At 42.4% G+C, this 26,121-nt stretch overlaps 1 long non-coding RNA gene across 1 annotated transcript; it reads right to left on the bottom strand.

Annotated features, from left to right (window-relative positions):
- Positions 1 to 2,365: 2,365 nt before the first annotated feature.
- LOC138994111 (uncharacterized) lies at positions 2,366 to 25,326 on the bottom strand. The gene is made up of 5 exons (XR_011468388.1): positions 25,109 to 25,326; positions 12,747 to 12,822; positions 7,269 to 7,511; positions 4,193 to 4,356; positions 2,366 to 2,820 (listed from the first exon to the last, which is right to left on the bottom strand). It is a non-coding gene; the product is annotated as an uncharacterized lncRNA (long non-coding RNA).
- Positions 25,327 to 26,121: the final 795 nt, after the last annotated feature.

Here is a 26,121-nt window from a genome sequence, read left to right as displayed (position 1 = left end):
TGTTGGGACAGATAATTCTTTGTCCTGTTTACTACAGGATGTTCGGCAGCACCTCTGGGCTCTTTACTAGATGCCAGGAGCACCCCAACCCCAACAGTGTCTGCCAGATGGCATTGCCAAATGCCCCTGGGAGCAAAGTCGCTCCCAGCTGAGATTCACTGGCCTACATGGCTGTCTGCTCCTCTTGTCATTTCAGCATTCATGTTACAAAAAAACAATAGCATCGCATCCTAATGAATATACCTCAGATACATGTATGTGTGTACAAAAATTCACATATGTGAGTGTGGGAGTCCATAAACACTCAAAGTCACATAGCATGACCTATATAAATATTTGTGAACATATAGAAATGCATTTGAAAGAGATTTTCAAAGTTAAAAAAAAATCAAAGACAACTTTTTTATTTTTAAGAAGATCTTTATTATCAAGTGAAAACTATCACCCACAAACCTGAGATCACATTAAATAAGATTTCTTTGACCTTTACAGAAATTCACATGCTTAGATCTTCAAAAGGTCACAGGCATAAGCATAAATGTAGAGATGCCGAGCAGAGTACATGGAACAGAAAATGATCGGAAGAAACAAGGGCTTCCAGGTACAATGGTGAGTGCACAGGTGTCTAATGATTATCTCCATTCCCCTTCACCACCACCCCCGCCCCCACTCAGCGAGTCATTGAAATGGCCAACGGCGTGTGAGCACAGAGAAGTGCATTATGTTGTCTTTGATTTGGCTGCCTGGAAGAGAAGTGTGTTAGGGGCCTCAACAGTCTAAACACCACTTGCTTTGGTCTTGGGGTATTCTCTCAGGCTTCATTTGCCTTCTTCCTTCCTTTGTATCTGTTTGCTTCCTCTCCAATTCCTTCTCTCTCTCCACCAACGGGGACTGTGTCAGGACACCATGTAGCAGAAATCCAGGGGACACCTTTCATTTCTTTTGGAGCTTTCTATGCCTGAACACTCGCTCTTATGAGCGAATCAGTACAGCACCCCCCACCCCCAGCCAGAGGTGCTGAAGGTATAGTGGCATTACTTGGAGAAGTATTTCCAAGTCCCTGGTGGGTCTCAGATGATGGAGAAAACTTTCCCAGGGTTCTGGTGCCTGAAACTGAGGCCCAATCACTGGCAATTCTGCCTTAAGACTCAAATAAGCAGCTTAAAATGGAGTCACCAACTCAAACAGGGGTGGGTGTAGAGGAAGCATCCACGTAGACTATCCCTGAGAGCAGCCATGATGGGAGCCAAGAAAAGAAAGGTAAGAGCCGTAACCGGTTTGGCTCAGTGGATAGAGCGTCGACTTATGGACTGATAGGTCCCAGGTTTGATTCCGGTCAAGGGCATGTATCTTGGTTTCGGGCACATCCCCAGTGGGGGGTGTGCAGGAGGCAGCTGATCGATGTTTCTCTCTCATTGATGTTTCTAACTCTCTATCCCTCTCCCTTCCTCTCTGAAAAAATTAATAAAATATATATTTTAAAAAAAGAAAAAAAAGGTAAGAAATCAACAAGAAGCCGGAGGTAAGTCCCGAGCCTGGAGGAGTTCCAGAGGCAAGTACAAGGATCTGTGGGGCTTTTAAAATGGTTCCCAAAGCAGCCGACAAGAATGCACTAGATTTAAAGTGACAAGAATGTAAAATGACCACACTAATCACAAGCAACTGGACTGTGTTTCCACCAGTCACAGGCACCAAAGTGAGGCTTTGATGAAACCCAGGCAGGTGTGGATCATCCGCTTGACAGCGAAAGGCAATGGCACCCGCTTTCTAAACCTGCAGGGGTTTCCCTGTTTCTCACCCATAATTGTTCCTGGAAATTTAACCTAAAACCTGTTCCACCAGCATTTCCAAAGATTCCCTAACTTATTAAATGCCCTTTAAAAGTCCTTCCTGCTTAACATAGCTAGAGAAGATGGTGTGATCTACAACTACAACTTCAGTAAACTCTGGATTTTAATTCCAGCTGTGTGTGTGTGTGTGTGTGTGTGTGTGTGTGTGTGTGTGTCCAGAAATAGCACACTGTCCACTACTCTAAATTTGGATAAGATCATTGGTTTGGGTTCTCATCCTCTGGCCAGCCCTGATTTGGAAACAGGAGTGGCTAATTCTATTATCTTTTATTGGAGAAAGGATACAGTGAGAGGTGAAAGCCTTGTAATAATGTGGAAATTTCTCATTTCCATGCATAATCCATATTGTACAGTCTGTGGTAATACAGTATTGGGTAATACAGATTGACTGAAAAGATATTGATTCCTATTAACCTACATTGTGTATAACTGATTTTTGTTACCACTTACTGCTTTATGATAAGAAGTTACATATATAATATATATGTGCATTTATATATACATATACACATACTCATTTGCTATAATAAGATAGTTGAGGTTTTATGACACCTCCTGATAACAAAAATTCCTTTACAAAAGTTTCATCTCAACAATCAACCTCCCCGGAAACTGACTTGCAAAGGAAGGACCCAGTAGGAGGTTCCTGGCCAGGAGGTGGGTAAGGACAGAGCTCTGGAAGTGCTGCCTAGACCCTGTGGTCACTTTTCACTTGTGGGTAATTTCTGACTCCCCAGGAGGTGTTGAGAATAGCTAAAGGGATAAAGATGAAAATCTAGGGTCCATGGCCCGGCTGGAGTGGCTCAGTGGTTGAGTGTCAACCTGTGGGACCAGGAGGTCACCGTTTGATTCCTGGTCAGGGCACATGCCAGGTTTCAGCCTCCATCCCCAGCAAAGGGCATGCAGGAGGCACTCGATCGAAGATTCTCTCTCATCATTGATGCTTCTATCTCTCCCTCGCTCTTCCTCTCTGAAATCAAGAAAAATATTTTTTTAAATAAAAAATAATCTAGGGTTCACTAAGCTGGGCTCTTCAGGCTCTCTCACTTGGGCTGAGATTTCAGAGTACTGTACCTCAGAAACCAGAGTGAACCAGAGTGAACCAGAGTGAACCAGGAATGAAGTACATCTTCAAGTCACTGTATCTCTGATGACCCCTTATGCTGCCAAGTTCCTGGCAGATGTAAATGTAAATTATTTCTACAAAGAATATGCCCAATAAAATATCTACCACACAATAAAAACAACACAAGAGAAAAGCCAATATGAACAAAACACAACAAAAATAACAAAGAGTAAAATAGACTCACGTGGCTCTAGATCTTTTAGTTATCAGGCGCAGATTTTAAAATAAACATGCTTATTATGTTCATGACAATAAAAGACACAATTGAGAATTTTGACAAAGAACCAAACACTATGAAATGAAAAAACCAAGTAAAAATTCTACAATACAGATAAAAAGTGACATTAAGGATCCAAGAGTTAGATTAGCATTAGATTAGGCACAACAAAATGGAATGAGGGAGATGAGATATAGACCAGAAGACAATATCCAGAATGACTCTTGGAGAACAAGAGGGTAGAAAATATGAAATAGAGGATAAGATAAATGTAAAGTGAGGAGAGGGGCTGGGGAGGGAAAGGGGGAGTGACAGCGACATTTAAAGAGAAAGTGGCAGTGAGGGCTGCCATGGGAAGGCTGACTACCAACCAGGTGAGAACAGGGAGCAATTGGTTTATAAATGTTGGAAGAACATACATTGGGGCCACCACTTTAGAACACTGTTTGACACCGTCCACTGGAGCTGAAGATTTGCATTCCCTATCGCAGTGCAATAGCATTTCTAACTATGTACCTGGTACTTCACAGAAATGTGCATGAGTGTGCCTTAGCAATCAGGTGCAGCACTATTTGTAATGGTCCCGAATGGGAAACAAGCCAACCTGCATCAACAGTGACAATGGGAAAATAACCCGCGGCGGAGCCATCCCCTGAAACACCCACAGCCACAAAAAGAAACCAAAGGGAGCCCAGCAGCGGGGCCCTCGTGATGAAAACACATGTAGAGCTACATGAAAGCGCACTGTTAGTGAACGAAGGCTGGCACAGCGGTGAGAAATGCATACTGTGGGAAGCCTGATAAATGGCTAAAAGGAAAATGCGGCTTTTAGATATGCAGGTGTGATATTTCATGTGTATATCAGAGAGAGAGAGAGAGAGAGAGAGAGAGAGAGAGAGAGAGAGAGAGAGGTGTTACTAGTAAAAACGGGGAGAATGACTGACTCCCTTTGGAGGGAGGGGTGGGTGCAAGGGGGCTAATGATGTTCTAGTTACTGACCTGGGGTTGGGTTTCTGGGTGTTTGGTATCTGCTTAGTGATACATTTTTGAGCTGTCCATCTTTTCTTCTTTCTTTCTTTCTTTCTTTCTTTCTTTCTTTCTTTCTTTCTTTCTTTCTTTCTTTCTTTCTTTCTTTTTCTTCTCTTCCTTTCTTCTTTCCTCTCCTCACACAGGGCAGCATTTTAGAGAAAGGGAGAGAGAAAGAGCGAAACATTAATGTGAGAGAGAAACATCAATTGGCGGCCTCCTGCACAGACCCCCACCTGGGATCAAATCCACATCCTGGGCATGTGCCCTGACTGGTAATCAAACCCGTGACCTTTGGTGCACAACCAACTGAGCCACACCAGCCAGGGCCACCTTTTCTTTTTGCACAGTTTTTCCCATGTGCTATATTTCACAATAATAAAAAAGATTTGTAGAAATAAATGTTGCAATACAAACAATAAAGTGGTTAGGGGCTAGAGAGTTGACGACTGACAAAAAATTATGTTTCTCACAGCAGTTTTAATAATAAAAGTATTTCCATAGTTATAAATCTGTTTTTACTGCAAGCTGAAAAAGAATACATTGGTGAATGAAAATGGACCAAAACTTATGAAATGCCTCTGTGTTTGCTCTCGGTCCCCACACCGGGTTCTCTCCTGAGCGCCACTGTTTCTGCCTCTGGTCTTTGCAATCTTGCCTGTGGTACAGGCCACGCCCCTTTCCGAGGGGCTGAGGAGCAGGGGCTGTACTCCCAGAGGAGTCCCCCCTCTCCAGCAGCTGGGAGCTGCTCCCATGAGCTTATGTCCTAGAAGGGAAACTCTGAAAGCACAGTGTGTGGGATGCTGGAGGGTCACATGCTGCCAGGGAGAAGGGGTCCCAAGAAGCTCCCAACAGGGCGGCGGCTTTATCAGTCCTGCTCCTGTCACAGGGTTGCCCAGGACACGGGCACAGTACACTCAACATATACTTGTGAAAGGAAAGCAGGGAGGGAGAGAGGAAGGACAAAAGGACTGGTGGGAAGGAGAAAAGGAAGAGAAAGGAGTTCCTGGTGGACACTGTTTTGCACACAATTCCCATAAGGGCTCCCATGGTGGAGGGGAAAACCCTGTTATTCTATACATATATATGCTCACAGTACATTCATACATCATTATGAAGTATCTGTCGTGAAACTTCCCTTTTCCATGTAAATGATGTCATCAGTATCTTTCCATGTTAACAGAGATGCATATCATCTTTGGAAGCCTTGCATCCCAGTATCTGCCCTCATTAGTCGCTGACCTGTCCTTGGTTGGTGTCTGTTGGTCTCTCCCAGGAGGAGATGGCCAGCACCTCTGCTTTCTGAGGCTCTTCCCAATCCCCACTCTTTACTTGCTTTCTTTGTTCATCTCCTGCTCGCTCTCCAGCTGGTCTGGAGGTGGACATGGTGCTGTTTGTCACAGCAGCCACTCCTGGTACATCCCACTTCTTTCTGCTTCCTGCCAGTTTGTTTCCTGGTCTACCTGCCATTTTTCACAGGATCCTGAGTTGTGCTTTCCTCCTTTGGGAAGCCTTGTCATTCTAGAACACAGACACAGTGGAGAGCAGAAACCAAAGGCATTTGGGAAAACAGATTGAGGACACCAGGGGTTTGGGTGATTGTCTAAATCCCAGAGCCAGTTACTGATGTGCCTGAGGCCAATTCCCAGCCCAGGGCTCTATCAACAGCCAACAACCCACAGCAACTGGACTCCTAAGCACAAAAGTTGGAAGAAACCAAGATGTCCTTCAGGAGGTAAGTAGATAGTTAAGCTGTGGTACATTCGCATAGTGGAATATTATTTAGTACTGCAAAGTAATGAGCTGTCAAGCCATGAAAAGAGATAGAGGAAACTTAATGCACTTACTAGGTCAAAGAAGGCAAACTGGAAAGGATTCCAGCTATATGACACTGTGGAAAGGCAAAGCTATGGAGACAGTAAGACTGCCAGTGGTTGCTCGTGGAAGGGGAAGTGGGAATGAACAAGTGCAGCACAGGAACTCTGTTTTAGGACAGTGAAACTACTCTGTTTGATACTATAATGGTGGATATGTCTTTATACATTTGTTCAAACTCGTAGAATTTACAACCTCAGGAGTGAACCCTAATATAAACTGTAGACTTTGGGTGATAATGACATGTCTATGTAAATTCATCAGGGTGACCAATGCTCCATTATGTTGCCATGTTGATAGTAGGGGAGGCTATGCATGTGTGTGTGGGGGGAGGGTAACACAGGGTATATGGGGACTCTCTGTGCCTTCCTCTCAGAACCTAAAGCTGCTCCAAAATATAAAGTCTATTAAGACAACAACAACAGAAAACATTCTTCCCATTGTGACCCAATGTTGGCTCTGGAAAAAGGTCTTGAAACTCATGCTTCTGCGGTTTCTTTCCTGGCCTGTTTCTGTAGCCAGGAAGCAGAATCCTTTTCGGGCAAGGACAGGATGTCTGTACACCTGTCTGTCCGCCACTTGGTGTCCACGGCCCATGACAGCTTTCAAAAGGCTTATTGTTCCCTCAGTGGAACAAATACCTTAGCTCACTCTTTCCAAGTCACTATGAGTCTCAGTGGATAAAACAATTCTAATAAATGTTTTCCCAAATCCTTGATTTGGGTCTAAAAGCTGCTGTGGCCACCAAGTGCTACCTTCTGCAGCGAATGCTTTGAAAGACTTACCATGAGGGAAAAGGCCAGCTTAGCAGCACCCACATTGCCTTGTCCAAGTTAATAAAAAGAAACTAACTTTGTTGAGTACCTATCATGTGTCAGCCTCTGTACCAGGCACTTGACATGCTTTATCTTATTGAATTTTTATAATAAATTTTCAACAGTGATATTATTCTCATTTTATGGCTTAAGAAACAGAGTTACAGAGAGGTTATTAAATACCAAAGGCAGGTAGTACGTTGGAGAGCTGGAAAGCAATCTGAGCCTTTCTCACTCAACACATTACATCCAAGAGTCTTTATCTTCAAGGGAATGAAGTAAATGATGCTGCGATCAGTGGTTCAAGGAAGAGTGTAGGGAAAACCAAGCCCCATCCTTTAGTTTAGAGGACTACTCACTTGTGGTTAGTAGACCTTGAGTCCACACCCTACAGCCAACACTGGAGCCTTCCTCTCTATCCACACAAAGGCTGCTCTTTGTTGACCTCTGCCTCCTTCAAGGTCACTGATGTTCTGTGATGGTTCAGGAGTGCCTTTACTCTGCCCTCTTGTTCGTTTCGATCCTCTTGGGTAATTAGAGTTGTAAGCTACAGAACCAATTCACACCAATGAAGCCTCAGGGATAATCACAGGTAAGGATTCCTGGGGACAGAAACAGGGAATTGAGTCATGATCAGATATGTGAGTCCTGAAATCTAAGGTTGCTCCAGAACTTGAGACTCCTTGACATTCTGCTCCGTCCCACCCTCAGGGTTGCTCTCTGAGGAAAATGAGAGAGCCTCGCAGCCTACGCCGGCCAGGCATTCATTCGGAGCAAGTAGCTTATGTCTTTGGTCTGGTCTGCAGCTGGGCACCCCTAAGGGAGCACTCACATGAGGGTGCTCTCGCTGAATCACAGTGGCAGTGCCATGGGATGCTGGGACTGGGAGCGAGTCTATGTGAATAGTTTGGGGTCAATTGAAGTAAAAGGAAAACAGCTGTCTTAGCTGCCGGATAGGCAGCTGTCCACTCCTCAGTTTTTCTGGAAAAAAAGTGGTGCTGGGTAAGCATTGCTGGGCAGCGGTGTGACTGCTGCTGCTAAAACCACCGGAGCAAAGATTGTCGATTCTGATCACATTCCTCTCACCCTCCCCCCAAACATCGCACAGCAGAGACTCGCCCACCAAATACCATCCACCCTGGAGTCCAAAAGCCCCTCTCTTTCTCCAGCACCTCTCAGGTCAAAGGCCCTGCTAAGACACTAACACCTCTTTCTCTAAGACAAGGAGTGGACCTCTGGCCCACGTTGTGCCACTGGCACACTCAGTCACAACAGCCCTGTTTTAGTTGTGTCATCCGAGCACAACCATTCAACACAAAACCTCAAGGGTAGAAATCCCAGCTCCCAAACAAACTCCTTCCACATCCTAAGTCTGTGGCAAGGTTGTTTTCCTGGCCAGGGATCCCCATCGCCTTCCCAACACCTCTTGCTTTAAAATGTTATTTTAACAAAAAAAGAATTTAAAAGAAAATGGAAATGAAAAAGAGAATCCACCCAGAATCGCACTGCAGAACACAGCCTTTGTTTTTATCTCCTCCCTTCCTTCCAGTCCACAGTCATAAGTATAGACTTTGCATACTACTAATCATGGTGGAGGCGGTTTTAGTCGGCATTGTCACTGGTACACCATTTTTCAAGTGTTTACACAGTTTCTCTGATTATAGTTTTAATGACCATAGACTGTTCCATGGAGCAGATGCTCTATGATGCACTTGACATCTATTTCATGAGTCAGAGCTGTTCTTCAAGGAGCATTTCCAGCTCCTCCTCTTTGGGAGCCTCGTGTGGACAACGGAGGCCTCAGAAAGGTTCCCTCCTCTGAACCAGTGAGCATTCCCTCTGTCTGCCAGCCCCTCCCATGGGTCCCTTACATTTTTGAACACCTCTGTCTGCAGTTGTGTGTCCCAGGTCTGATAGCCTTCAAAACAAAACTTAAGTTTTTTCACCTCTGTATCACCCACACCTAGCTGAGTACCTGACATTCTCCGCGGCTCAATAAAAGTGCAGAAGTAACACTAGTGAACATCATGCCAGGGGTGTGAATGGTGTTCATTGCAAACATCAGAAACAACCCAACTCTGGGTAAGTTTAGCAGAAAAGGAGCTTAGTGAAATTAAACATACATCTAACTCATAACCCAACAATTTCATTCCAAGCTATATGCCAACAGGAAATAAAAACATGTTTTCGCAAAAAAACAAGCCAACACTTATACAAGAATGTTCATATCAGTTTTATGTGGAATAACCCAAAACTGGAAGGCAGACCTTGTATCCATTAGCAGGAGGCTGGATAGCAGATTGGCAATATGTTCATACAATAGAATATTACTCAGCCAGAGAAGGGAGCAAGCTGCAAACACACAAAATAACTTGGGTGGATCCCAAAGATATTGTGCTGAGCGAAGGAAGCCAGAAGAGTTCAGGAACAGGCAAAACTAACCTCTGATGCTAGACATGTTGCCATCATGTGCACTGATAAACAGGGGAAGACCCCAAACATTACTGAGTGTAGTCATCTCTGGAGTGCAGGAAGCTGCCAGCTAGACCCTTTTAGCTGGATTATGCTGATGTTCCTTTCATTCTAGGGAAATGTGTCAACATATTGATTGGAAAACCCCTGCTGGCTGCAGAGGGCATCCCAGTGAGAAGATCTCATGGAAGGAAAACCACAGTTCTAGGTCTGTCTGTGCTGGCCAAGATCCTAGGCACCAGGACGCTGAAGTGGGAGTGAAACAGCACAGGCTGCAACTTGAGATGGCAGCCAGCAGTTGGCAGTGCCCTCTGGTCTTTGTAATCCCTATGGAATTCTGTCCTGTGTATCCGTGTGGGAAGTGGCAGGATGGGGATAATGGGCATAGAGTGGAATGTGTTGAGGTACCCATCAGGGGATCTCTGAGTTCTGATGGGGGGTGGGAAGACAGGGACATGGCTTTGTTGTTGGCTGGCTTAATTTCCCCTTGGTCCTTCTCTTTTTCAGTGAGTGTCTCTGCTTGCCTGGTTGAGCCCAGCAGCTGGAAGCATGCGCACAACATGCCTGGGCTGTACCAGGAAGTGGAGGTTTAACAACCCTTTCTTCATATTTCATATATGGACCCCTAACTTCCCTTACTAGAAAGACTTACGTTTGATGAGTTCCCTGTCCCCTGGACTTTGGAGACAGGCAAGATTATCTAATGAATGACCTGTGAAACTCAGGGTGCCTAGCAATCAGCTAGCTAGGACTGGAGTCTTCCCATGAGGAGAGTTTGCACATGATCTCAACTTCCTCCAAAGTCGCCAGGTGCTAGCCAGCTGGTGTTTCCCAGCACCTCCATGAACAGTTGGCCCAGTTAAACTCAGATTTGGTTCCCAAATGTTTATATGCTACCTGCAAAACCACTCTCAAGCTTGCCCCAGAAAATGAAAGAGCAAAAGGGAGGTGAGATCCCTTTCTTGGTGCATGACCCCACAGTGCACCTAGCAGGTCTTACACAGGTCTCAGAGCTTTTCTGTAAGACGATGAAAGAATGGGTGACTTCTAAAGCTGCTGACCCTTTTGCCCTTGAGTCTCAGCATGTACCAAATGATGTTTGCTGGTGTTCACCTAAAACCCTTGCAAATAGTTCCCCCAGCAAGACCCAAAAGTGAGAAATCTCTCCAACATAGGAAGAGATGTAAATGATGGGCGACCAAAAGAAATGATGGCCATTATTCATTACATTTCTAATGCTTAGAAGGATTTGGGGAAGGGTCCTGCAGAAAGTCCTGGCCAGTGTGTATGTTATTTAATCCCATTCAGCTCAGTAAAACTAAGTCAACTCCAAGCAAGGGTGTTAGAGTTAGAGATACTTGAGTTTCAATCCCACATTTCCTCCCACTAGTTGTGAAATCCTGAAAATATTACTGAAATTCTACAATCCCCAGTTTACTCGTTTATAAACTAGAGATGATAACATCTACTTCGACCAGGCATGACACAACCTAAACAAAATCATCTGAGCATAGCACTTAGCGCAGTGACTAGGGAATGTAAATTCTCAATGAATGACAGTAACTAATTAACATGAACAAGGACAGCAAGAAAAGGGGAAATAGTGAACGTACAGTGCTGGCTCCTGAAGGACTGCCTCAGATCTGTCAGATGTCTCCAGCCAGCTTCCCTCTGGAGGATGGGAGGGAGCTGTGATTTACAAACCCACACAGCCCGGCAGAGGCTGCCTGTTCCTACCATTGACATCAAGACAGAAATAAATATTATGGTTTTTTAAAAATCAGGGATAGAGTTTGGCCAGCATGGCTCAGTGGTTGAGCGTTGACCTATAAACCAGGAGGTCATGGTTAGATTCCTGGTCAGGGCACATGCCCTGGTTGCAGGCTCAATCGATCCCCAGTGGAAGGCATGTAGGAGGCAGCCAATCAATGATTCTCTCTCATCATGGATGTTTCTATCTCTTTCTCCCTCTCTCTTCCTCTCTGAAATAAATCAAGATGTATTTAAAAAATAAAAAGTAATAAAAAAATCAGGGATAGAAAGACAAAACTTCATCTCTTAAATGACTCAATTTAGGTCTCAAACTTCCATCTCCATTGACAGTGGAAATGGAATCTCACTAATTCAGGGCAATTCATTACTGTTGTTTACATTTAATTTAATTTAGGTAAATGTTCATTTAATTTTAGGGTTTTTCCTCCTCTTGCCTTGTCTTTCTAGACATGCAGGAGATTTCAGTCATGAGCGGAGATGAAGATTGGGGCATGTACCCTCCTAGCATGAGCAGAGGCCCATGGAAGGGGTGGCTGCCTAAGCAGGCAGCTGATGTTCCCAAGCCTGGAACATCTGCCCCTGACCCTCCAGGACTCACTGCTACAGCCACTGGACTGTCCTCACTCCACCCCAAGGCCTCTTCTGGTATGTGGGCCCCTCTGAAGCAAGGATGCTTTGAACCTTCTGCCTTCCTTTCTGAAACTCAGCTGCTCTTTCTACTTATAGGGCAGGATTTAGCTCTTCTTCAAATTCCTCTTTGTAATCTATTGTTTATAAATAAACTTTGCCCTCTTTCTTCAGGCTTCACCTCATGATCTTTCAACTAAGCTTTCTAGAATTCAAAGCACCTTTTTTTCTTTTCAAGCACCTGGTTCTTAAAATAAAAGTCTATGACATTCAAAGTTATTACATTTGCTGTAGATTTACACACACAAAAATAATTAAAAGTTCAAAAGCCATGAATTTGACTCTTTTGCACACTTTGTTCCATCATTACTCACTCTATGTGCAGCATATATGAAAACCCTTCTTTTGGTGATGAAGGGATAGGCAGAGGGTAAAAGGAACCAAACTGAATCATACACATTAACATCAAAATATTACTTACTGTTAATAAAACTACTTTGCTCACACCTTCAGCCTGTAGCCCAGTACTATCCCAAGGATGGCTCAGAAACTAGCCCCTTGGGAATCCCTACATTCTTTGTGGATGCTCCACCTCAACAAGCCAGGTACCAGATGAGAGTCACAGAGTTTTTTGAGGGGAATCTGAGATGCTCATGATTGGCGGGGACAGTAGGTGGGTGTCCGCCATGTTTGTTTCTGAGCTTGGAGAGTGGGCTGAGAATACCTATGATAAGAGTGCAAAATCCAACATTATCAAGCTGGACAAGAAGATATGGATAAAGGAGTAGGATGTCTTCTGAAACTTAGAAGCCACTCTGCAGTGCTTGACTAATGGTGGAACCTCTTCCTTCTGCGTCTGGCAAGAGTTTGGGAGATAGTCTTCCAGACTCAAAAGAGATTCTCAAGTGAGGGGCCGCCTTGGACTCTGACTGTGCTCTTCATTTGAACTTCCATACCCAGCTTACCTTGCTGAATGCAAGAGAGCCTGCTGCAGAGAGTAGCCCGAGATGGTCAGGTTCTCCAGAGAAACAGAATAGAAATCTATAGGAGAATCATAATCAATAGGAAATTATTGTTTAAAATTTATTATTAGGAATTATAATCGCATGTGCAATTATGGGGGCTGACAAGTTCAAAGTCTGCAGAACTGATGTCCCAGTTCAAGGATGAAGGCCATCAGGCTATAGAATCAGGAAGAGCAAATGACCCAGTTTGAAAGTCACACAGGAGAATTCTTTCACTCAGGGAAGGGTCAGCCTTTTGTTCTATTCACACCTTCAACTGATGGGATGAGGCTCAACTGCCACAGGGAAAGCAATCTGCTTTACTCAGTCTACTGATTTAAATGTTAAACTCATCCCCAAGCCCCCCTCACAGACACACCCAGAATCATCTTTGACCTAATATCGGGGAACCCCTGATCCAGTCAAGTTGACACAGAAATCTAACCACCACAGGCCCTTTATCCCCAGCTATATTGTCAGCCTCACACCAGCACTGCTGACTTCTCAGCGACTCCTAACCTTAGGCTGATGCTGTGTCTGGGTCAGGTGAGTGTGTACAGGGTCCTTATGCCATATGGTGCCTCTATCTGTCAATGTTGCTTCCCCTACTGCCCAGACAGCACCCCATGCTCCACAACCCCAAACTTCTCTTGCAGTCTTCTGGAAACCAGTACACAAATTTGTCAAATCCAACTGAGAAAGCCCTTAGGAAGGAAAATATCTGAGGATCTGTGACCGAGCCAAGATTTGAAGACAGAGTCTCTGACCCCAGGTCCAGTATCCTTCCTGCTATGTCAGCCTAGAGCTCCCAAGATTTAACACTAGCCCCGTTCCCCAGACTCAGAGCACCCGAGACAAAAGCCATCTGCTGGACCCTCTGCTGGAGGCTCCGCAGCAGTTGCACTTACAGCCTTATAACAAGCAATTGGCAGTTATGTTGGGAGCAATTACCAGAGCTTGGAAACATCAGCTCAGATAAAATTAGATTTGACCTGAGAGATTGTTCCAGACACCAACTCAACAGCCTTTGATGTTCTGAATCCCATCAAATTGCACACAGTTCTCTCTTCCTGGCTTTGAAGTCAGCCAGTCTCTTCATCAGGGAAGGAAAAAAGACCTGTTGTTGTTTAAGTCTTTAGAGCTCTTTCCCTGGAGGGCTTGTAGTCGGCTGGCAGATGTGGCATCTGCTGGTTGTATCAAATACCACGGCACTTGAGGCAGTGATGCTAGTTGACTTATCACTTTGAAAGGTTGCCCAGAGACATGGAATGTTGAAAAGAACAATAGTAGCATTCGTGGGTGAGCACATTGTAAGGGATAAAAATGTTGACTCACTACATTGTATACCTGAAACTAATATAACTGATATAACATTGTATATAAATTATATAAATAAGTAAATAAATGCAAAAAAAACCCCAGGAAAACAATAAATAAGAAAAGGACAATATAGCAGTCTCTCTTTACTTTCAGGGGATCTGTTCTAAGATCTCCATTGGATGCCTGAAGGTAAGTGGATGTGGATAGTACCACACTCTAGGTACATGATGTTTTTCCCTCCATACATACACTGTATGGCTTCTCTTTGGCATATCTAAAATGCCAGCAGCACTACCCTTGTGTTTTTTAGGGCTATTATCAAGTAAAATAAGGGTGACTTGAAAATAAGCACTGTGATCTACAGTCAATCTGACAACCAAAAGGGTAACCAAGTGACTAATGGGTTAGAAGTGTCTACAGAGAGATATAGACAAAGGGATGATCCATGCCCTGGTTGGGGTACCATGAGATTTCATCCTGCTACTCAGAATGGTGCACAATTTAAAACTCATGAATTGTTTATTTCTAAAATTTTTCATTTAATAGTTTTACACCACAGTTGACCATGGATTACTGAAACAATAGAAAGTGAAACTGCACATGAGGGGGCCTACTGTAGTTACACCTTGTAGATGGAGGAATTGAGGGCCAGAGAGGTCACGTGACCTGCACAAGGGCATATGGGTCAAAATGCCAGAGCCTCTTCCATCCTAGGTCCCTAGTTGTTCTCCTCTTTTACACTTTCCTAATGACTTCTCATACCTGGGGCAGACTTTAACTTAGAGCCTTCAAAATTTGAGGAAGAGAGAAATTAATCGGCAGAGTCAGGAATTGAACTCAAAGAGTTTGATATCAGAAGCTGTTGCCTTTTCTTACTGTAAACAGGAAGAAATGCTTGCAGGAAAAGAAGGTAAGAGGGCAGGAAGTCAGGAAGCAGGAGGGAAGGAGAAAGTTCCCTGAGAATAGGGACACATCTTTCCTATTTACTGCTTTAGCCCCAGCAGCAGCCCTGTGTTTAGCATGTAGTAGGTGCTCAATAAATATGTGGGGAAGGATGGGTGAGAGAAAGAAAGGAAGGAAGGAAAGGAAATAGTGGGCTGGTACCTGATGGCAATCTTGCTCTGAGATCATAGGTTTTCTATTGTCTCTTTTAGGCTAAGGTGGTTTTCCTTTAAGTTCTGTTTTTATGTGGTGAGGGGGGAGGTAGTTTGTTTTTTTCTTTTCATTTTGAGGTTTTGTTTTGTCCAAGTCAAAGAGATTGGGGTTACCAGAAGTCTAACTTCTGGATAAGCGGAGCACTGCGGTTTTTACTGAGTTCTTTTTGTTGAGTAATTGCCCAAGCTCATGTAATTATAGCTGGGTTAGAACTGAGAAAAGAAGTGTGGCCTCCATCAAATTACATGCAGTTCCATTCCAGGCCTCTTCCCTTTTCCGTCCTCCTAGTCTCCCTGTTGCTTTCTGGTCTCTTTTTGCTCCAAGTAAAATCTACCTGGGCTATATATTATTCTCTCTGGATACAGATTTTCAATCAGGAAATGTTCAATTAGAAAATCTGATTAAAAGACCCAAGATGATATTACTCATTCAAAGAATATCTGTTGTGGTTTTGTGCCACACACTTTGCTCGGTGATTCTAAAATGAATGGCACTCAATCCCTGACCTCCCCCCCACACAATGAAGAAAAGAAACAAACATGTATACAGCTAATATACAGGAAGGCTGAAGCACCAAGGAGGTGGGGACTAATTTTTCTGGCAAGTATTGGGAATAAAGACTTCACAGAGAAATGATATTAGAATTGACTTTGAACTATGAATGGGATTTTAGTAGGTTCTTTTTTGAAGAGTGGCCAGGTAAGGAGAAATCACTCTAGGCGGAGGTTAAAACCTAATTAATTAGAATAAAATCCAAGTCCTCACCATGGCTTATGTCACTATGGCTTGTTTCCATCATAGGACGTGTGTACATGTTGTTAAAATATTCACCTCCAAGTTCTTTGGGTGGCTGCCTCAGGTCAGCACTTAGGTCTCTGCTCAAATACGTCATATGAGAGGGGTCCTATTAGAAAACCCCTACTTCACAAAGCAGAGCCCTTTCTGTAATGGTTAAGTAATTTATCCAAGTCACTCAACTAGCAAATTGCCAAGAATTTAACCTAGGCCTAGAGACCACTGCTCTCCACTGTCTCTCTCACATCCCAAACTGATCTTGTTTATACACTTAAGTGGTTCTGTGCTAGGGGGAGGAAATGAAACATGAGAAACTTACTGAATGTGTTGGGGGGAGGGACTGCGGCCTGGAAAAAGTTACTGATTGTGTCAAGGGCAGGGACCATGGGAGAGAAGAATTGCTAATTATCTCGCTAAAAAAGCAATGTGTTATGATTGAACCCAGCCAGGTATGACCCTGCTCGTAAATTTTATGTAAACTTTTTACCCTGACAGTACCAGGAACGGCTAATGATCCGCTGGTTTTTTCTTTTTTTTTCTAACACTGTGTAGTTGGCAATAAAAGATCTTGCTGCACACTTGGTCGGGGCCACATGCTCCGAATCTCCCAGAGGGGGAGATAGGTGCTGTGGTCAGCTGGCCAGTTTAATAAAAGGCTTTTAAATTTAAATTCTGAGTCGGTGGTCTATCTCGTTGAGCCAACCCATAACAGTTCCTCTCTTTGCACTGGAACATACAGCCCATGAGAGCAGGGGCCCATCTATCTTGGTCATGACTATGTTTTTGGCATCCAGCACAGGACTTAGCATCTAAGATGCACTCAGAAAATATTTTAAATCTTGGGAAAGAGACTGCGCATCAAGAAAGGAGATTAGGGGTATACTATGCCTAGATAAAGAAATAGTAAGGAAGCTTATTTAACTGTGACCTCTGAGAATTATGTTCATATTTTTATGCTTTCTCTCAAAGTAGTGATGGAGTTGTTGGAAAGATGGAGCATGTAAGAACAGGCACAGTGGTTGGACAGTAAGCAATTAGGGGAAATTAAAGGCTTTGGGGGTTGGGTAACCCTTGGGGTATATCCAAAATTGCAACACCTAATGACTGTCTCCTCCTAACCAAAGAAGATAATGAGTGTCATTTCATGGAGGTCCCTTCCATAGAGCAGTGATTGCTGAACAGCCAGGAAGTAACTTCTTACAAGGTCTCTGTGGTGTCAATAATCTAGGAGTCCTCTCCCGCTGACCGAGCCTGGATGGCCATAGCAGATGGTGCTAATGAGCCTGAAATGACTCAAGCTTTTTCTGCACTCTGCTGCCTGCCAGAAGCTCACTCTCAGTCACAGGTCAAGGATCCATCCCCAGGGAAGTGGCAGGGCTACCTCACCCACCTGGTAGGCTTTGCAAGGTTGTGGAGTTTCCAACACAGTGATGCTGCTTCTGTCCCGAGCTGCTCGGGCATGGCCCAGACTCGCTGTGCTACTGAAGGGAGGAGCCTGGACTGGCGCTTTGAGATTCTGACTCATAGGGCAGTCTCCCACTGCTCACCCCTCTTTTTTCAGAGCCGCCAAAGGGAAGTCACATGACCTAGTGATTGATGGGCTCCTAGCTTTCTAGCAAGTAGAGTCTACTTAGTAGATCCTTCCACTAAATAAGCAATAATGGTTTGGGTTTAAAAAGTTATAGTGTGGCTATCCAAAATTGTAACTACCCTATATTGATTACTTTTTTGTGTGCTAGAGACTTTTCTAAGCCCTTTATAGACATCATCTTATTGAATTCCAGAACAACTCTTTGGTAAGGAAACTTTACTATCCCCATTGCACACATGAAAAACTGAGGGATAAAAAAATTTATTAAATTATTCAAGGTCTTATAGGCAGCAAGTGGCATACCCTGTATCTGTCAAACTTCAAAGTCAGAGTTCTTATTAAGGTAACTATTTTGCTGTATTGACATACCCATGAATTTTAACTCTCCCAATATGTCTTAATCTGGGATTTGAAGGCACATATCACAGCCTGTCAATGCACCTGTTGTATTTGGGAAGGGTTTCTCAAGGTTGGTTTTTCCTTTTAAAAAAGTAATTATGTGTTCTAACATGGAAACCTCAGTACCTGAAACCAAAGATACAGCAATATCTATTGCTTCCAGCTTTGGAAGAGTTAATTTAAGAAGTGTCAGAAACAAGTTAAATACTGAGGTGTGGTCCATTGACTAGATACATAGAGCATCATTTAATTCAAATGAACTCTGTTAAATCCAACAAAGATATATTCTAATGAGGGCCTCTAACTGCACGACTCCTTTGCATTAGGTGATACAAGGAATACAAAGGAGTGTAACAAGGTGTGGTAAGTAGTATTTTATTCATGGAATGAGTGGGGAGTGAATCTAAGATTGGACCAATTCAGCCCCAATTTAACTAAGAATATAGGGTTTTGCTTCTAAACCACATCTTTTCTTTATTTGTCTAAACCATTATCTTCTCCATATTAAAGAGCTTCCAAAAGTCCTGAGGCATCTTGGGAGGACTGGACACATGGCAAGATGGAGAAGGGTATATGGAGTGTCAGAATGCAGCTGGACTGTCACTCCTAATCAACAGGCAACGTTCTGGCAGCTCTCTGTGAAATTTACTCACTGAATGGCAAAGATAAACATTCTAACAGCTCCTCGGCAGGCATACAGGATGTTCAGTTCTCACTTGAATGAGAAGTGAAGACTTTCAGGTGGTGACTCAACTCTCCCATGTCACTCTGTACTGGGGACAGATGGAGCTCACTTGGGCATAGGATGGACAGTCCCTTATTCAGGGCTCAGCTCCTATCTGTTTGATCCCAACCCATGGTGTCTTTATCTAGTCTGGGGGTGGGAAAAACTGTTTTGAATGTTCTTCTAAATCTATTGGTATTGTATCCTGAACCCTGGCTTTTGAAATCTAAATGTCAAAGGTTTAGGTCTGTTCTTCTGTTTCTGCTTTGACAACCCTCCCTTTAGGTAAAGGGTACCCTGAGTCTTGGTGCCTGGGCTGGAAGGAAATGCTTCTATGTGTCTGCAATTATCTTCCTAATATTTCCCTTCTTGATTACTCCCCAGTCACGGGCACAGTCTGTCCACCACAAGCCTCCCCCAGAAGGGACTGTCTCATAAGCCTAAAGCATGGAGAGACAGAGTGTGTGTGCTTCTGGCCAGCAGGTCCTAATGACGAGGAGAGAAGGGCCTTAGCTAAGCAGGCTGGGTTTCTTCTTCCAGGCTCACTAGTCAGATAGTTACTCCCCTTCCTCTTCTGATGAAGACTGAGAGAGTAGAGAGAAACTATGATGTGTGTTTCCTATACTTTCCATCCCTGTGCATTGGAGTAGTACTTCACTCTTCTGTGGAAGCATGAACAGGCACCTGCCCCCTCCTCCATGTCCAGCATAATTCCCAGGGTTTGTAACGGATCTAAGAAGGTTGTGTCCTGGCCAGAAATCTAACCTGCAACCTTTTGGTTTACCAAAATGCAACATTCCCTGGATGGATAGTAGGTGTTCAGTAAGGGCGTTCTAATTGATTAGTTGATTTATTGATTAAGAGGCCTGGGGAAGAGTTGTGGCTGAAATCCCTGATTGGAGTGAATATGGGAGGCAACCGAATAACGTTCCTCTCTCAAATTGATTTTTTTCCCTCTCTCTCTCTCTCTCACGTCCTCCTTTCCTTTCTCTCTAAAATCAATAAAAACATGTCCTCAGGTGAGTATTAAAAAAGAGAAAGAAAAGACATGTAGTAGAATGTTCATCATGGCACTGTTTATAATAGGAAACTTACCAATGCCCAACAACAATAGAACGAACAGTGGTGCATTCACGCAATAGAACATCATATGGCAGCAATTTTCCACTGGTGTGCTGCAAGCATTTTTAAAGCATGCAATACCTGACTATTTAATCAGGAGCACTGATCTCATTTCCCCTTAGATCTTCAAGTAAAAAAATGGCAACAGCCAACACAATAACTGTCTGGTGTGAATGAACAAAAATTACATTTTTTTGTCAGATCGGCAAATAATATCTTTTTGGTGTGCTGCAGAATTTTAGTAGTAAGTTTTAGTAATTAGTTTACTGTGGGTTGAAAATCGCTGCCATACACCAATAAGAATGAATGAAGTACAAGTATAGGCAACAATATAAGTGGGTCTCAAAAACGTAATGTTGTGTGGAAGCCAGACCAAATATATATACTTTTATTTATATAAAAGTCAAAAACAGGCAAAACTACTCTAGGGTGTCAGAAGGCAGGAAAGTGGAGCACAGGCTGATTTCTGGGCACTGGTGATATCTGTTTCTTGATTCAGGTGCTGGTTACATGGCTGAGTGCAATTTGTGAAAATGAATTAACTTGCATAGTTGTGTGATTTTCTGAATATATATTATACTTTAATTAAAAGTGCACACGCACACACCCCCAACTACACACTCACACACAGAGACACAAGCACAGGCACATATGAAAGCTTCATTCCCCCTGCCTCTCAAAAGACTAAAGGGCTTCTGGGTAGTAGGTCATGAACAATCTCTACCTTCCTCAATGGAAATTACTGAATTAGTAATTCAGCAAATTACTGAATTAGTGAAAATATCAAATAATAATAATAATAATAATAATAATAGAGAGAAAAAGAAGAAGAAAAAGGGACACTTGCCATATTCCGGGTTTGTCAGTCAAACCTGTGCCTGCACTCCGGGAGTTTCCATGTGCCTCAAAGATGCTCCCATAGTGTTGAGAGCAGTCTTGATAGACCACCTGTGTGAAGCCATGGGCGAGCTAGTCCACTTGAAAATAGAAACGCATTTCTTCCTTCTCCAATATCTTTACTGTGGATTAGAAACTCAAGATGTGCATTTAAGGGAACACTGAGCTCTGGTTCTAGCTCCAACGTGGGTAGCTAGAAGGTACATCCTCTCATCACTAATCTCGTACAATCTAAAAGGAGCTTGGACGTATTTCTTTATTTCCTTTGGTTTATAAAGCAGGAAGCCATTTGTCTATGTTCAGATGGATCCTGCAGCCTGTGGGGAAATTTGGCTCTACAGTGCTTCCTCAGAAAGTACCTTCATTCTTGGAAATGTATTGTTCTGGGAAATAGGTTTTGTTCGTGCCATATTGTCCACCTCACAATTCTTGAAGTTTGTTGATCCTTTAAAAAGATACCTGGTATTATTTTTCTATGCCATTTGTTAGTAACATTTAAACTATTTACACACTTGGCACATTACACCGGAATTACTAAATAAAAATTTCTATTTTTCACTACCAAAAAAAATAAATCTCTAAAAAGCAATATGTTGATATTTTCATTGTCCAGAAACTTGGAATTTTTCTGACTAATTTAAAACTTACATTGACATTGATATCTATAATGTATAAAGTGCTTCTACAAATAAGTAAGAAAATAGAAATAGACCAAAAGAAAATGGGAAAAGGGTAACAACAGCAAACTACTGAATTAGTGAAAATGACCGTAAGCATAAAAAGATTTGGAACCTCACCAGTAGTGAAATAAATGCAAATTAAAATAATATATTACTAGTCCCCTCCTTACCCACGATTTCACCTTCCAAGGTTTCAGTTACTGGTGGTTAGCCATACTCTGAAAATAGTACATGGAAAATTTCAGAAATAAGCAATTTATAAGTTTTACAGTATGTGCCATTCTGAGTGGTGTGATGGACTCTCACTCTGCCCACTACAACCGGCCAGTGCCAGTGCCGTGTCTCCAACAGTGTGCGCTCCACGCCCATTAGTCACCCAGTAGCCCTCCTGGTTATCAGATCGACTGTCACTCGACCACCGTGCTTGTGTTTCATTCACCCTTATTTCACTTCACCGTGGCCCCAAAGTACATGAGTGGTGATGCTGGCAATTCAGATCTGCCAAAGAGAAGCCATAAAGTGTTTCCTTTGGGTGAAAAGATGAAAGTTCTCAATTAGTAAGGAAAGAAAGAAAAATTGTATGCTGAGGTTGCTGCGATCTATGGTAAGAATGCATCTTCTATCTGTGAAATGGTGAAGAAAAATGAAATTTGCGCTAGTTTGGCTGTCATACCTCAAACTACAAATTTACAGCACAGTGTGTGTTAAGTGCTTAAGTGAAGATGGAAAAAGCATTAAATTTGTGGGTGGAAGACACGAACAGAAAACGTGTTTTGATCAATGGCAACGTGCTGCACCAGAAAGCACTGAGCCTCTACAAAGACTTCAGCAAGGGATCCCCTGAAATGAATGACCCCATGCCATTTATTTAGTGCAGGTAACAGATGGTCACACAGATTCAGGAACAAGTTTGGCCTTTTATCATCTCACATCATCACAAGAAGAGAGAAGTTGAGTATTACAATAAGATCTTTTGAAAGAGAGGCAGAAGGCAACATTCACATAACTGTTATTACAGCATATTATTATAATTGTTCTATTTTATTATTAGTTATTGTTGTTAATCTCTTACTGTGCCCAATTTATAAATTAAACTATCATATATATTCACGTATAGGAAAAAACAGAGTATATACAGGGTTTGGTATTATTCATAGTTTCAGGCATCCACTGGGGGTCTTGGCACACATCCCTCCCAGATAAGGGAGGCCACTGTGCTAAGATTCTTCAGTTATAAGATTTTCAAATATTAACAATATCCAATATTGTCCAAACAACCATTTTCATACATTGCTAGTGAGAGTGGGACTGGAGCATCCTCTCTGAAGGCAATATATTTGAAAGCTTAAAATGCAAATTCAACGTTTTAAAATTCTGAGCCTATTGACCCTATTGTTCCTACAGAGATACACCTGCAAGTATGAAAAGACATGGTTAAAAGCATATTCCTTGTTTTGTCATAGAAAAATGGAAAGAAACCTAAAAACCAAACAATTGGAGACTTTTAAAAAGAAATAATAGTATTGCTATATCAGGTTGATAAATGTACAAAAGAATACAGGAGAAAAGAATATATACTATAATCTATTCTTTAAAAAAGGTTTAATTATATAAATATGCTTAGAAAAAAATTCTGGAAGGGTAGACAGAAAGCTCTTCTCAGTGGTCATTTTTGTGGAGAATGAAAAGGCAAGAGACTTCACTTTCTACTTTATATATTTTTTCTTCTGTTTAGATTTTTACAATGTGTTTATAAAACTGCTACAATTAGAAAAGGCCAATAAGATTTTTTTAAATACCACAGGATATACACCAAATGCCAACCAATGTTATATTTACATGTTGGGAATTTGGATGATTTTAAAATTCACTTCATTACATTTTGTACTTTCCAAAATTGTCCTCAATGAGTATCTTACTCCTTTTCATATCAGAAAAAAAAATAGGTGGAATTTTAAATAATATGTATATACAATTTAAACTATAGCATATGATCAAAATCACGTCCAAAGTGTGGACAGCATAAAGCTTCAAGGACATACATCTACTAGCAAAAGTTAATGGTGATTAAATGGGCCGCTGGACCATAGGAGATGTTTTTCTTCCCCTCATTTACAATCAACAGCTGAGCGATGTGACGATCAATGGTTGGAATGACAGTAAGTTTATCATTATTGTAATTGATGTGCTCATTAGTACCTAAGTTCTCTTTCCCCTGGTTTCCTACATGCTTGTTAATTCCACACAACAATGTTAATTATGGTGATAAAACACTACAATAAGTGGTTAAAGTGAATCCAGTGATACCATGGAGACACAAGCTCACGGAGCCGAAAGGGGTCTTTACAGATCATTCTGTCCTTCCTCCTACCTTAAGACAAGTAGATGTCTAGATCACTCCACACATGGAGCTATCAGCTTTTCCTAAAGATTCCCAAGGAAATGGATCATGTAGATACTGACATTCCTACAGCTGTCTACGAAGAAGTCAATCCCACATCTGGTCAAGTAATCCACTACATTGTGCTTTTCTTCTCTTTTATAAACAGAGCTGACCAATGGTGGTGGGTCAGGACTTTCTAAGACAAAACCCCAAATTTTAAAGCTTACCTTTGGAAGGAAATACTTAGAGCAGTGGTTCTCAACCTTCTGGCTCTTTAAATACAGTTCAGTTCCTCATGTTGTGACTCAACCATAAAATTATTTTTGTTGCTACTTCATAACTGTAATGGAATCGTAATGTAAATATCTGATCTGCAGGATGGTCTTAGGCAACCCCTGTGAAAAGCTCGTTCAACCGCCAAAGGCGTCGCGACCCACAGGTTGAGAACCGCTGACCTAGAGTGAGGAGGGGCAGCTCCAAGGGTCCCAGCCCTCAGGTCCCTTATCTTTCAAGTATCTCTCACTGACACCACCACCATCATGCTGGTCTTCAAAAAGCACTGTTTCTTTACTAATGGCCCAAGAAGAGATAAACACCTCTATTTTTATCCCTTTAATAGAGTCAAATTTTCAAAAATTATTTTCAAAATACTAGTGTAGCCATATAAGCTATGAACAGAGCAAAGGCTAAATGTTAGCAATGGTTATATCTATGATCAGACTATATATTACTATTTTGACTCATTCTTTTTTCTAGTTTTAAAAAATTAGACATATACATTTTTACTGTGCAGTGAATCTCTTACTATGTATACGCAAGTCTTTTTTCATCTTAGGAAGATTTTTTTTCTACTATACCTTTGATTATTGTTTCTAGTTCATTGTTTCCTTTTCTACTTGAAGAACAATAATTATCTGTGTGCTGATTTACATTCTATGTTTTTGGTATCTATTATTTTGCTAATTGGACATTTTCTCTATATTCTGGGGGAACCTCCAATTTGCTCCCCATGTTACTTATATGGTTAATTTCTGCAGGATTAGTTCTATTATTTTTTCCAACCGCTGTTAAAATATTAGCATCATTGCTGTATTTTTCCATCTCCTTTTTTCACTTACCCTGCTGTCTTTTCATTTAGCTTATTCTCACCTTGCGGATATTTTTATTATGTATCAGAGAAACAGTGACTTGTACTTTATTTCCTAATAATTTGTCCTTGATTCTAAAATAGACCATTTTTCAGATAAAAGTTCTTACCTGTCTTTGGCTGGATATTACCGTCCTCTTCTGCAGGAGCATTTTCCACAAATGGGTACTAAGATTTCTGCTGACGCCTCGATGCTTCATTCATTCTGTCCACCTGTGGATGATTGAAGCCCCTGCTCAGGCCTGGGCTACAGCACAAGTTAACACGCACAGTCACTAATCCAACCTTCTTTAGATGAAATCAGCCGGTGGGAGCAGAGCCTGGTGTGAGAAGCCACAGGAAAAGCCCTGGGGAGGAGAGTGGTTCAAAAAGGGAGAAGGGAGTGCATTTTAAGCAAACTTGGTCTTCTTTTCAAGTTAGCCCTGGACTACCGGGAAGAGTCTATGAGCTATGAATAAGGGTGATGAGTAAAAAAACGAGGCTCCTGTAGTCAAATATCTCTAGCAAACAAGATTCAAGAAACTTTCAGAGGTTTATTGTGCCAATACCCAGACACTCAAATATGCAGAGCGCATTGTGAATTTCTTTCTAGGCAGTGGCTAAACTTTTCCTATTGTCACTCACTCCCTTTCCCTACATGTACAGGTAAGGTGAGGGGGTTAGTGGGGGCAATCTCATTATAGCATGCCAACTTTCCCTAGGCTCCCTAGAGAAACCTGGACCAGTTGTGCCTAGCAGCACAATGTGGGACATGATGTTTCCTGCCCTCTGTGCCGATGGATGAGGATTAAGGGAAGAAACACACCCAATAACAAAGTCAATAGCAAGAAGCTCAGTTACAAACAAGGTGCTGAGTCCCTTTTCCTTTTCCCTTGAAGCCGCAGTACAGCCTAGAAGAAAAGCGTTTCACTGAGGAGTCTGAGGAGGTCGGAGCACACAGATATTCTCTTGATCTAGTATGGCTCATGGGTTCTCATAAAATTCAAACAGCACCAGCCTAGAAGGGAATAAGGAGCTCATTAACGCCAACACCCTTGATGTACACATGGAGACACTGTAGGCCTGCGAGGTAGAGCAGCTTGTTAGAGGTACCTAACATCGCAGTGCTGTGCTGGAACCCTGA

This window comes from Myotis yumanensis, unplaced genomic scaffold, assembly GCF_028538775.1.
Source record: "Myotis yumanensis isolate MYYU_CA2020_CCGP unplaced genomic scaffold, mMyoYum1.0.hap1 SCAF_16, whole genome shotgun sequence".
NCBI lineage: Eukaryota > Metazoa > Chordata > Mammalia > Chiroptera > Vespertilionidae > Myotis > Myotis yumanensis.
This window is presented reverse-complemented; position numbering and strand designations above follow the sequence as displayed.